The sequence below is a fragment of the Abramis brama genome (assembly GCF_963993115.1).
Source record: "Abramis brama genome assembly, chromosome: 1".
In the NCBI taxonomy this organism is placed as follows: domain Eukaryota; kingdom Metazoa; phylum Chordata; class Actinopteri; order Cypriniformes; family Leuciscidae; genus Abramis; species Abramis brama.
This window is the reverse complement of record NC_139963.1, coordinates 51,982,439-51,994,528: the sequence shown is the minus strand read 5'-3', so window position 1 is coordinate 51,994,528 and position 12,090 is coordinate 51,982,439.

Genomic DNA, 12,090 nt, shown 5'->3' with positions numbered 1-12,090 from the left:
TAATGTGAATGGTCATTACTTGTGAAATCAATCTAATTTCACAGCTTTGTCAAATTCCTCTTTTATTATCAATTAGAAAAATAAAAAAATAGAAAACTTTAGAAAACCTGTAAAAATGTTCCAAGGGTTGGTGAATAAATCCCAGGTGGTGTGACATCATCAGGTCACATGACCAGGAAGTTATATAGATCTGTGTATTTCAAAAATTCATTAAAAATAGACAAATTGAAATTTTCTAAATCCAAGTCATGTACGGTGTGCTCCAACGGTTGGTGAATACATTACAAGTGGTGTGACATCATCAGGTCACATGACCAGGAAGTTATATAGATTTGCGTATTTCAAAAATTCATTAAAAATAGACAAATTGAAATTTTCTAAATCCAAGTCGTGTATGGTGTGCTCCAAGGGTTGGTGAATACATTACAAGTGGTGTGACATCATCAGGTCACATGACCAGGAAGTTATATAGATTTGCGTATTTCAAAAATTCATTAAAAATATACGATTTGTGTATTTCAAAACTTCATTAAAAATATACAAAATTACATTTTCCAAATCCAAGTCATGTATGGTGTGCTCCAAGGGTTGGTGAATAAATCCCATATGGTGTGACATCATCAGGTCACATGACCAGGAAGTTATATAGATTTGCGCATTTCAAAAAATCATTAAAAATACACTAAATGACATTTTCCAAATCCAAGTCGTGTATGGTGTGCTCCAAGGGTTGGTGAATACATTTCATGTGGTGTGACATCATCAGGTCACATGACCAGGAAGTTATATAGATTTGCATATTTCAAAAATTCATTAAAAATACACTAAATGACATTTTCCAAATCCAAGTCGTGTATGGTGTGCTCCAAGGGTTGGTGAAAACATTTCATGTGGTGTGACATCATCAGGTCACATGACCAGGAAGTTATATAGATTTGCATATTTCAAAAATTCATTAAAAATACACTAAATGACATTTTCCAAATCCAAGTCGTGTATGGTGTGCTCCAAGGGTTGGTGAATACATTTCATGTGGTGTGACATCATCAGGTCACATGACCAGGAAGTTATATAGATTTGCGTATTTCAAAAATTCATTAAAAATATACGATTTGTGTATTTCAAAACTTCATTAAAAATATACAAAATTACATTTTCCAAATCCAAGTCGTGTATGGTGTGCTCCAAGGGTTGGTGAATAAATCCCATATGGTGTGACATCATCAGGTCACATGACCAGGAAGTTATATAGATTTGCGCATTTCAAAAAATCATTAAAAATACACTAAATGACATTTTCCAAATCCAAGTCGTGTATGGTGTGCTCCAAGGGTTGGTGAATACATTTCATGTGGTGTGACATCATCAGGTCACATGACCAGGAAGTTATATAGATTTGCATATTTCAAAAATTCATTAAAAATACACTAAATGACATTTTCCAAATCCAAGTCGTGTATGGTGTGCTCCAAGGGTTGGTGAATACATTTCATGTGGTGTGACATCATCAGGTCACATGACCAGGAAGTTATATAGATTTGCGTATTTCAAAAATTCAATAAAAATTTACGAAATGACATTTTCCAAATTCAAGTCGTGTATGGAGTGCTCCAAGGGTTGGTGAATACATTTCATGTGGTGTGACATCATCAGGTCACATGACCAGGAAGTTATATAGATTTGCGTATTTCAAAAATTCATTAAAAATTGACGAAATGACATTTTCCAAATTCAAGTCGTGTATGGTGTGCTCCAACGGTTGGTGAATACATTTCATGTGGTGTGACATCATCAGGTCACATGACCAGGAAGTTATATAGATTTGCATATTTCAAAAATTCATTAAAAATTGACGAAATGACATTTTCCAAATTCAAGTCGTGTATGGTGTGCTCAGACGGTTGGTGAATACATTACATGTGGTGTGACATCATCAGGTCACATGACCAGGAAGTTATATAGATTTGCATATTTCAAAAATTCATTAAAAATATACGATTTGTGTATTTCAAAACTTCATTAAAAATATACAAAATTACATTTTCCAAATCCAAGTCGTGTATGGTGTGCTCCAATGGTTGGTGAATACATTTCATGTGGTGTGACATCATCAGGTCACATGACCAGGAAGTTATATAGATTTGCATATTTCAAAAATTCATTAAAAATACACTAAATGACATTTTCCAAATCCAAGTCGTGTATGGTGTGCTCCAACGGTTGGTGAATACATTTCATGTGGTGTGACATCATCAGGTCACATGACCAGGAAGTTATATAGATTTGCATATTTCAAAAATTCATTAAAAATTGACGAAATGACATTTTCCAAATTCAAGTCGTGTATGGTGTGCTCCAACGGTTGGTGAATACATTACATGTGGTGTGACATCATCAGGTCACATGACCAGGAAGTTATATAGATTTGCATATTTCAAAAATTCATTAAAAATATACGATTTGTGTATTTCAAAAATTCATTAAAAATAGACAAATTGAAATTTTCTAAATCCAAGTCGTGTATGGTGTGCTCCAAGGGTTGGTGAATACATTACAAGTGGTGTGACATCATCAGATCACATGACCAGGAAGTTATATATATTTGCGTATTTCAAAAATTCATTAAAAATAGACAAATTGAAATTTTCCAAATCCAAGTCGTGTATGGTGTGCTCCAAGGGTTAGTGAATACATTACATGTGGTGTGACATCATCAGGTCACATGACCAGGAAGTTATATAGATTTGCGTATTTCAAAAATTCATTAAAAATACACTAAATGACATTTTCCAAATCCAAGTCGTGTATGGTGTGCTCCAAGGGTTGGTGAATACATTTCATGTGGTGTGACATCATCAGGTCACATGACCAGGAAGTTATATAGATTTGCGTATTTCAAAAATTCATTAAAAATATACGATTTGTGTATTTCAAAACTTCATTAAAAATATACAAAATTACATTTTCCAAATCCAAGTCGTGTATGGTGTGCTCCAAGGGTTGGTGAATAAATCCCATATGGTGTGACATCATCAGGTCACATGACCAGGAAGTTATATAGATTTGCGCATTTCTAAAAATCATTAAAAATACACTAAATGACATTTTCCAAATCCAAGTCGTGTATGGTGTGCTCCAAGGGTTGGTGAATACATTTCATGTGGTGTGACATCATCAGGTCACATGACCAGGAAGTTATATAGATTTGCGTATTTCAAAAATTCAATAAAAATTTACGAAATGACATTTTCCAAATTCAAGTCGTGTATGGAGTGCTCCAAGGGTTGGTGAATACATTTCATGTGGTGTGACATCATCAGGTCACATGACCAGGAAGTTATATAGATTTGCATATTTCAAAAATTCATTAAAAATACACTAAATGACATTTTCCAAATCCAAGTCGTGTATGGTGTGCTCCAAGGGTTGGTGAATACATTTCATGTGGTGTGACATCATCAGGTCACATGACCAGGAAGTTATATAGATTTGCGTATTTCAAAAATTCAATAAAAATTTACGAAATGACATTTTCCAAATTCAAGTCGTGTATGGAGTGCTCCAAGGGTTGGTGAATACATTTCATGTGGTGTGACATCATCAGGTCACATGACCAGGAAGTTATATAGATTTGCGTATTTCAAAAATTCATTAAAAATTGACGAAATGACATTTTCCAAATTCAAGTCGTGTATGGTGTGCTCCAACGGTTGGTGAATACATTTCATGTGGTGTGACATCATCAGGTCACATGACCAGGAAGTTATATAGATTTGCATATTTCAAAAATTCATTAAAAATTGACGAAATGACATTTTCCAAATTCAAGTCGTGTATGGTGTGCTCCAACGGTTGGTGAATACATTACATGTGGTGTGACATCATCAGGTCACATGACCAGGAAGTTATATAGATTTGCATATTTCAAAAATTCATTAAAAATATACGATTTGTGTATTTCAAAACTTCATTAAAAATATACAAAATTACATTTTCCAAATCCAAGTCGTGTATGGTGTGCTCCAATGGTTGGTGAATACATTTCATGTGGTGTGACATCATCAGGTCACATGACCAGGAAGTTATATAGATTTGCATATTTCAAAAATTCATTAAAAATACACTAAATGACATTTTCCAAATCCAAGTCGTGTATGGTGTGCTCCAAGGGTTGGTGAATACATTTCATGTGGTGTGACATCATCAGGTCACATGACCAGGAAGTTATATAGATTTGCATATTTCAAAAATTCATTAAAAATACACTAAATGACATTTTCCAAATCCAAGTCGTGTATGGTGTGCTCCAAGGGTTGGTGAATACATTTCATGTGGTGTGACATCATCAGGTCACATGACCAGGAAGTTATATAGATTTGCATATTTCAAAAATTCATTAAAAATACACTAAATTACATTTTCCAAATCCAAGTCGTGTACGGTGTGCTCCAACGGTTGGTGAATACATTACAAGTGGTGTGACATCATCAGGTCACATGACCAGGAAGTTATATAGATTTGCGTATTTCAAAAATTCATTAAAAATTGACGAAATGACATTTTCCAAATCCAAGTCGTGTATGGTGTGCTCCAATGGTTGGTGAATACATTACATGTGGTGTGACATCATCAGGTCACATGACCAGGAAGTTATATAGATTTGCATATTTCAAAAATTCATTAAAAATATACGATTTGTGTATTTCAAAACTTCATTAAAAATATACAAAATTACATTTTCCAAATCCAAGTCGTGTATGGTGTGCTCCAAGGGTTGGTGAATACATTTCATGTGGTGTGACATCATCAGGTCACATGACCAGGAAGTTATATAGATTTGCATATTTCAAAAATTCATTAAAAATACACTAAATGACATTTTCCAAATCCAAGTCGTGTATGGTGTGCTCCAAGGGTTGGTGAATACATTACATGTGGTGTGACATCATCAGGTCACATGACCAGGAAGTTATATAGATTTGCATATTTCAAAAATTCATTAAAAATATACGATTTGTGTATTTCAAAACTTCATTAAAAATATACAAAATTACATTTTCCAAATCCAAGTCGTGTATGGTGTGCTCCAAGGGTTGGTGAATACATTTCATGTGGTGTGACATCATCAGGTCACATGACCAGGAAGTTATATAGATTTGCATATTTCAAAAATTCATTAAAAATACACTAAATGACATTTTTCAAATCCAAGTCGTGTATGGTGTGCTCCAAGGGTTGGTGAATACATTTCATGTGGTGTGACATCATCAGGTCACATGACCAGGAAGTTATATAGATTTGCGTATTTCAAAAATTCATTAAAAATTGACGAAATGACATTTTCCAAATTCAAGTCGTGTATGGTGTGCTCCAATGGTTGGTGAATACATTACATGTGGTGTGACATCATCAGGTCACATGACCAGGAAGTTATATAGATTTGCATATTTCAAAAATTCATTAAAAATATACGATTTGTGTATTTCAAAACTTCATTAAAAATATACAAAATTACATTTTCCAAATCCAAGTCGTGTATGGTGTGCTCCAAGGGTTGGTGAATACATTTCATGTGGTGTGACATCATCAGGTCACATGACCAGGAAGTTATATAGATTTGCATATTTCAAAAATTCATTAAAAATACACTAAATGACATTTTCCAAATCCAAGTCGTGTATGGTGTGCTCCAAGGGTTGGTGAATACATTACATGTGGTGTGACATCATCAGGTCACATGACCAGGAAGTTATATAGATTTGCATATTTCAAAAATTCATTAAAAATATACGATTTGTGTATTTCAAAACTTCATTAAAAATATACAAAATTACATTTTCCAAATCCAAGTCGTGTATGGTGTGCTCCAAGGGTTGGTGAATACATTTCATGTGGTGTGACATCATCAGGTCACATGACCAGGAAGTTATATAGATTTGCATATTTCAAAAATTCATTAAAAATACACTAAATGACATTTTCCAAATCCAAGTCGTGTATGGTGTGCTCCAAGGGTTGGTGAATACATTTCATGTGGTGTGACATCATCAGGTCACATGACCAGGAAGTTATATAGATTTGCGTATTTCAAAAATTCATTAAAAATTGACGAAATGACATTTTCCAAATTCAAGTCGTGTATGGTGTGTTCCAAGGGTTAGTGAACAAATTCCAGGTGGTGTGACATCACCTGTTTCTATAAGATAAAATGAAATTTTGGGAGTACAATGTAATAACCATGTACCCATTCATAGTGAATATCCCATGCACAGCTTAAAACTATCTAAGCCTATTTGACAAAAAATAGGTTGTCCACTTAATTCACATCTTTACATTTTATTAGTATGCTTTGCGTGGTTTCGCACCTTGGAATGCTTATTTGTGTGTGTGTGTGTGTGTGTGTGTGTGTGCAGTTTTGAGACAGTCCCTTAATTTGCTTGGCGAATGTCTAACGAATGTCCAACATAAAACCTACTTTACCGCACCCGTGATTCTCCCTTAGTCAGACTTCTGCTGTCTTCCCGTTTAAATATTTTCCCGTAATTATCCCGTATTTGAATACTCTTTGCTTAGTTCATTGTGTATGTACCGAATGATTATTTTGGATTAGCCTAAGCAACATACCATTAGACCTAGCTTTACTGCTCCACTACCAACATTCTTTCGTGGCTAACGTTACTGTTCTCATCAACGACAACGCATATATTCACGGCGAACTATAGCTTGCAGTCTTAAATACAACTTATATGAAAAGCATTAAGATATAGGGGTGTATAATCATTGTAAAACAAATCTTACCTTGACGTTGTCTTGTCGAGACACACCGGTCTCTCCAGGTTGGGTTGTATACTCATGGATTTGGCTTCAGACTGACGCGCCGCCGGTTCAACGAATAACGTGATTGGCCAAATCAATTCAACAAGGTAACAACACAAGCGTTGATTGGATCTCACTCCGGCCAACGTTTGTGATCAGCTAGCGAAATTAAATCTATTTTTATACTTTAATGTGCAAGAATTGGCGTTGGAAACAATCGGTAATCTTTTTGTGAATTATTCATACAGACAAATAAAAAAAATGAGCCAGACAGCTGCTGGGTAACTGGCAAATCAAACACTAAACGAGATAGACGGACTTGGCCCACTGCCTAATTGTGGAATGGTTTCCTTTGCTGCTCTATAAACCTAGTGAATACTAAGGAGACCATGGTTTCTGTGTGAACTGATTATTTTGTAGACATCGTTTGAAAATGAAACAATTGCGTGAGTTTGAGGAAGATAAAATTCATTAACTTTTTTTAATTAATTGTTTAAAAAGGAAGTCAGAGTTGCGTTAATATATATACTTTTTTGTTTAAAAAAAGAAAAAAAAAACGTAATTATGAGAAGTGCCCTTTATTTCACTTGAGCCCCTGCCCCTCAAAATGTCTGTGCACGTCCCTGCTCACACTCACTTACTCACTCACTCACACAGACACACACACACACTCACACACTCACACACTCACTCACTCACTCACTCACTCATGAATTTCTTTCTTTATATATATATATAGGCCATAGGTAACTAAAACTGATAATACAATTTTAACCTTAAAAAACATTTTCGTTATTTGAAATTAAATATTTCAATGTTAGGCTACTTGAAGTAATATGTTAACTAATAAATTATTTCAATTTATTATTAAGCGTAAAAAAAAAAAAAAAAAAAAAAAAACCATTTGGAAGAAGGGGCCCAAAATTCTGTCTTCCCCCTTAAACCTCTTTATGTGCCCCTGAGGATATCAGTCGACCCGACTTCATCATGGCTGAACATAGAGTATATTTACTCAATCACAGATCCCTCTTCCAAATGTGCTGAGGACTGAAGACTGTTAGAGTAGATCCTACAAACCATATCGTAAGAGCCATTTTAATGCAATCACATATTTGTCCATTGGGTGGCGCTCTGACTATGATATATCAGGAGCACATGGGGTAATTAGACAACAGGTGTGTATTGGTAATGGGGAAGCACACAGTTTTTTTACTGTGTCAAGCCATGTACTTGTGGAATACCATGCTGACCATGCTTATAAGATTGTAATGTGTTGGATTGAGTTTAATGGTGATGTTCAAGGACATATGGAATATGGACAGTGTTTGTTGCGCTGTATTTATGCAAGGTATGGACTTAACATTAGTATGCTTTGAACTACAAAGAATGAGACACCACAAGAATCTAATGGAAGCAACGTTTATTAACTAGAAAACCACATTAAAAAAAACATTGTTTGCATCTTACATCTGTGTTCATGGAGTTTCTATGCGTTCATCATTCCTATTACCAATACCAGCTGTTACAATACTATAACTGGTAATACTGTGAAGGCTTGGCAATCTGTTAAAGATAAATAGTTTAAAATCAGTTTAAACTCCAATAGGGTGAATTGCCCTAATGTGGGACACCTAAGGTCTAGTGTTTGTAGGTCCCCCATAAATACATGAATGACAGTGAAACTATGGGTTAGACAAAGCTGTGGTGTCATGTGATCAAAATCACATGACCTATCAAATGTCCAATCATATTTGAGGGTGGAGCAATCATCAAACAGGAGGCACCTTGTGTGAAGACCACCCGAAAGCCAGTGACATAGAGTTTTAACAAATTTGATATTAAGGAGTTAAATACATTTTAAACAAAGCAATCCTGCTACTTTTTAGCCTAATATGCTTATGAAATGTTTGTCCATCAAAAAATAGTCTAACTTTGTGTGTATAAACTATATATTTTATATTTTTATCAAATATCCTAGTGTCCCACATTAGGAAATGTGGTTTCCAAATCCGGGACAGCATGATCAGCCTAATGTGGGACAGTACTTCAATGAGTCAAAAATGTGTGGTGGGTCATGGTTTGAGGGACAAACATGGTTATTTACATGGTTTTAGTCTTGTAATGCAATATTACAATACTGTTAATGCAGATTTTTACAGTTATGTGAATTTTTTATTCTTGGAGGGCGGTTTGAAGGCTCTTTTTTTGTGTGCATGCATACGTACATGTGTGTGTGTGTGTGTGTGTGTGTGTGTGTGTGTGTGTGTGTGTGTGTGTGTGTCTCTCTCTCTCTCTCTCTCTCTCTCTCTCTCTCTGTGTGTGTGTGTGTGTGTGTGTGTGTGTGTGTGTCATGTGTAAAAGGTAGGTAGTTGACTTAAAATTAAAAATTGCTCTGAATTTTAAAACACAGTAGAAAACCAATAAAGCCATTCCACTTTATTTTATGCATCTGATTAGTTCAATGAAATGTATTTCAGATCACAATGGCAAAGGTGAGAATGAGAAAGACAGGGACAGACTGTCAGACGCAGAAAGAGAGGCAGAAACAGGGAAAGGAAAAGAGAAAGAAACTTAATCAGTGGAGGCAGGACAGGATGAAAAGAGCCATAGAGGAGTATAGGCAGATTGTTGAGGATGGTGTAAATCTACTCTCCAGTGAATCTAAAATAAAATAAGATTTTACTATTCCACATGTATCAATGTGATTTTTGGTCTTTTATCATAGATTTTTCAGTGTCCCACACTGGGGACACAACTGTCCCACATTAGGAAGCTGCAGATTTTCTCAGACGACTTTCAATAAGAGCACTAATATGTCTATAATTTTTCTTATGAATGGGTTATCTGAATTTTCCCTTTTGATTTGATTAGGACACATCCTGGGTTTTTAAAAATGGTATTGGGTGTGGATTTAATGTTTTGGTTACACATTGCAATATGTCACAGAAGTCTGAAGTGCAAAAAATGTCCCACATTAGGGCAATTCACCCTATGTACTGTAATAACCCTGATTATATATCCTCCAGGTGTCAGTGATGTACGCATTAGACCGTGTGCTTTCAGACAAACCATGAAATATTAATTAAAAAATGAATAATAATAATAATTTAGTAAAATGTCTGGCCAAATCTACAAGACTTTCGTTCATCTTCAAAACACAAATGAAGATATTTGTGATGAGAACTGAGATTTCTGTCCCTCCATTGACAGTCTACGCAACTACCACTTTCAAGATCCAGAACGATGGGAAACTTGAAGACATCATTAAAGTAAATCCATATGACTCCAGTGCTTTATCCTCAGTTTTATGAAGCGACACAAGTGCTATGTTTGATGTGTGATGAAGATGACAGTGTCAAATATTCATGATTACTGAACTAGTTTGGTTCTTCTTTTTTTACTGTAAAGCTGCTTTGAAGACACTTGTACTGTATAAAATGCTATAAATAAAACTATATTGAAGCACTAAAATACATGTGGGTGAGAAACTTAGTGTGGTTAAGTTATACTTGTGTCTGTCAGTGTTTTATCTCCATGGCAACCACAGTTTAAACGCACGTCACCGCCAGCTCTGCTCATCAGTGAAACCACTTCCTGTTGGCGTTTCAGAGAGCGATTTCTCAACGCGACAGCTGCATGCGGCTTCAGATGTATCGAAGTGTCCGGCGCGTGGGACTGTTGTTCCATTTCCTGTTGCTGACGCAGGTCAAAGGTCGTTTTATTGTCCACAAATGAACATTTGGCTCCAGTCAGAAGCAGTGAAGTGAGAAATGGTTCCAGTAGAGCTCAATGACAGCGCAGCTGAAGAAGAGAAGCGTGTGTGTTGGTGTATTGAAATCTCTGTGGCTTTGAGTGTGTGGGTTTATTGTCATTTCTGACCCGTTTGGTACGAGACGAGAAGAAGTGTCTGCAGAAACCGCAGTGAACATTTCACACAGTCATCATGACAAACACTCAAGACACACAATCACTGGCTCATATGACAACAGAGTCTGTTATACAAAACATATTCATGTTTATTATGAAAATGATGCCGGCAAATCCTAACAATGGCGATCAACCCCCACTAGTCTTGATTTTTAACCAGTATAAATCATGACTGTATTGTTTTCCACGTGTAGGCGGCTGTGAGATCCTACGCCACCTTCATGGAAACAGCAATAAACACACAGAAACAGTGTTAGAAAGGAGTGTATAGTGAAGGAGCTATACAAATACTAGACATCAGTCAAGTAGTCATGATCAGCATCAGGAGCATGCACTCAAAAAAAAAATTGTGTCTAAAAATAAGATTTATGTATTTGAATTGCATAACAAATTCCCATGCATTTGGATTACATAGTTTTAACATAAACCAATCAATAATCTGAATGTGATTCATATTTTTAAGTCATATCTAAATGAAACAGATAAGATGTATGTAATTGTATTAATAAACTGAATGTGATTTATATTTGTCAGTCGTATGTAAATGAAACAGGTAAGATTTATGTAATAGTACACAGAAAAACACCCATGTTAAATTAACACTGCTCAGTGTTCATATGTGTGCACACTACAGAGTTAAAGCTGTGTTGAAGTTAATGAGATAATTAAGTGATGATTGAGCATTAATTATGAACACCTGCTGTTAACAAGCAGAATCACTGAAGGAAAGAGAAACACAAGAACTACAACTGACTTCAGCCACAGCCTCAGATGAAATCAACTGAAGAGAAAAGAAGACATTAAATCTGTGAAGATCTCAGCAGAGGAGGATTAAACAACTCCACAAACAGCATTACCAGCTTCACTTATTACTAACCAGACTGACTTTATTTCATTTCCGTTTTAATGAAATCAATAGTTGTATTTTAAAGTCACCATGATGGTGGTTAGCATTTGCTTTAGTTGGGCTCTTGAACATTTTCTCTGGCTGCTATAATTATGTGTTTATAAAACACATTTGTTGCAGCGAAAAAGCCAAGAGAAAAAGAGATCAAGTGATATTGGCTGTTTATTGATGAAGGTATAATCATCATATTGTGGCCTGAGTCACTTGTCTTTTTCAGTGTCTAATGCTTTGATTATTGGGCTTATGTGATTTTGTTTTATTTATTATAGTAGCTGTGTGACCTGACAGCATTAGATCCAACAGTTAATCAAATAATATAAAGAATTTTAAAAACATTTAGTGCATTAAACTTTCTCTTCTACATTATTACTTAGACATCAAGAATCAGTGTATGACTCTCAACAATGGTGACAATCAATGAAATGCTTCATGCTGCAGTG